Below are 3149 nucleotides of genomic sequence, written 5' to 3'. Positions count from 1 at the left end.
CCATCGCTCGCTGTGCGCGCTCGCCAGCGCTCGCTGCGCGCTTCAGCGCTCGATGCACGCGAGCCATCGCTCGCTGTGCGCGAGCAATTGCTTGCTGCGCGCGATCAGCGCTGGGCGCAGCGCTCGTGGCACGCGAGCTTGCGCTCGCTGCGCGCGAGGCTGCGCGTGCTTGCGCGAGGCAGTGCGCGTTGTGGCGCAGCTCGCTTGCTGCCCACACGCGACTGCCATGCCTTGCCTTCGCCCATGCCCATTCATCCATAGCTCGTGGCCCACGACACAAGGCAGGGCTGCTGCCTTGTGCTCGTGCACCATGCCCCTGCTCATTGCATTCGTGCCGCACGGGCGACGAGCTCCCTTGCTCGTCGTCGCATGCCCGCACTATACAACACCCCTTAAGGGTAACACGAAGCGTCCATTGCTTTGTGCGTGCAAGTTATATGAACGAAACGCATAAAAATTTAAAATTTATATTTAAAATTAATGACAAATTAATAAATAATATTAATTTCATAATTTTAGGGCGAAAAATCGAAAATTTATTATTCAATTGATTTCCGATTGTTATGGATTCAAGCCTAGGTCATAAAAATTTAAAATTTAACATAAATTTACAATTTTTATGGTGGTTTTTAATCATAGGTATCTAATTAAATTATAATTAATCATGAAAATCAAATTAATTCTAAATTATTCTAATTTTCAACAAATTAATCATAATTACAAATTAGATTGCATAATTAACAAGGCTAGGCATTCAAACTTGTTAAACATATACAGTAGGTCAATCAAAAATTCAAGATTTATCAACAAGAATCGCAAATATTTAATTTAACATCTTAAATTTACGAAATTTTGCATTCGAAAAACTAAAACCTTCGAAAAGTCATAGTTAGGCTTCGAATTTGAGAATTCTGGGTTCGGCAGAAAAATATTCTTTTTGTCAAAATTTTAGAATGTCTTTTACATGCGGAATTGACACAAAAATCACTCGATTTTGATGAGTAACGAAGAAACTGCCGAAAAACTGCGTACGTATAATTAAATAGACGCAATTTGCAATTAATTAACAATTACGAAAATTAATCACCCCTTTTAATTCTTGCAAATTAGTAATATTTAACCATGTTCATGCAATTTAGATTATGAAAATAATAAGAGGCTCGTGATACCACTGTTAGGTTATGATACATATGACAATTCATAAATCATGCGGAAAAATCATTTAGCCAGGAATACATATTATGTACACATAATCATATAGCATAGTTTAGATGCATACTCTTTGTTGCGTGCCTTCCCTAGCTGCGCCCGAACCGAACAAGAACAAGTCTTTAGGACTCCAAGTGTCGTCCCTCCGTAGATAGTCCACAGCACGTCCGGATCCGCCTTAAGATTGACCAACTAGAATCGCCCTTAAGGTACTAAAGAATTTCGGCACTTATAGTCAAGAAATGTGTCTGAATTTTCTCTCAAAAACTCACTTTGAATACTTGAATAATCTCTGAAAATATGTGACCCTAGGCACTTATTTATAGAGTTATGGAAAGGGTTTTGGAATCCTATTAGGATACTAATTTATTTAATTATAACCCTACTAGGACTCTAATTAAATAATCATTATCTAATAGTTTTAGGATTTAATCACACTTTGAATCCTGATTGCTTCAGGATTCCCGCACAAGCAATGCACGAGCACCGTACACCCGCGCAAGCCTTGCGGCCCACGCTAGGCGCACAGCGCTCGGCCCACTGCTGTGCTCCGCACGCGCGCCCAAGGCCTTGGCTGGGCCTGGCCTTGCGCTGGGCCTGGCCTTGCGCTGGGCCTGGTCGAGGCTTGGCGTACGCTGGTGTGCGTTTGGCTTGCTGGGCGACGGCCTGGCTTCGTGCTGGGCCTTCGTCTAGCGGGCCTCGTCCGATGCTAATTCGTACGATACGCTTCCGATTAAATTCCCGATTCCGGAATTCATTTCCGATACGAACAATATTTAATATTTCTGATTCCGGAATCAATTTCCGTTTCGAACAAATATTTAATATTTCCGTTTCCGGAATTATTTTCCGATTCCGATAATATTTCCGATTCTGACAATATTTCCGTTTCCGGCAATATTTCCGATTCTGGCAATATTTCCATTTCCGATAATATTTTCCGATACGTACCATGTTTCCGTTTCCGGCAACATCTACGACTTGGATAATATTTATATTTCCGATACGATCCATATTTCCGTTTCCGGCAATATCATCGTTTCCGGAGTATTCATTTCTTGCCTGTGACGATCTCAGCTCCCACTGAAACCAAGATCCGTCGATTCCGAATATCCATAGATGGAGTATCTAATGCCATTAAATACTTGATCCGTTTACGTACTATTTGTGTGACCCTACGGGTTCAGTCAAGAGTAAGCTGTGGATTAATATCATTAATTCCACTTGAACTGAAGCGGCCTCTAGCTAGGCATTCAGCTCACTTGATCTCACTGAATTATTAACTTGTTAATTAATACTGAACCGCATTTATTAGACTTAACATAGAATGCATACTTGGACCAAGGGCATTATTTCCTTCAATAAACAGATAATCATAGCCTATGATTCATCTGAGCATGGCCATTCATTTTCTTTTTTCAGTTTCTAGCTCTCCAAGTGGCCTTGTACATCTTTCAGCATCTCATCCCGATTTATGGGAGGACAATCTCAATCTTGTGATCTTGAGGTTAGACTTCGCTTGATGGTGATTACCTGAGCTTATCCAATTTTAGTAGATACTGAATCTAGCTAAATTCTAAGACATATAATATAGGTGAAGAATCTCATTAGATTCTTTGATGTTTAACTTAGTAAATGCTTATACAGAGTTCAAACATTCATTACTTAGATTTATTCACATGGGTCGAATATCTCCAATGGAGTCTTTCATGTTTGATTTAGTAAATGCCATTACTTAATCCAAAACAATATTCTAAGATCTTTTGGGTATAGATCTTAATACCCAGTATATACTAAGTTTCGCCTTGGTCCATCATTGATGAATAATTTCAAATCTAATTCATTAGCATTTGAATGTTATTTCACAATAGAGAGATATATGTGTGATACAAATAGGACCAATTAACTTTTACGTACTCCCACTAAACTTCTTATACACC

This window comes from Spinacia oleracea, chromosome 1 (genome assembly GCF_020520425.1).
Source record: "Spinacia oleracea cultivar Varoflay chromosome 1, BTI_SOV_V1, whole genome shotgun sequence".
NCBI lineage: Eukaryota > Viridiplantae > Streptophyta > Magnoliopsida > Caryophyllales > Amaranthaceae > Spinacia > Spinacia oleracea.
This window is presented reverse-complemented; position numbering follows the sequence as displayed.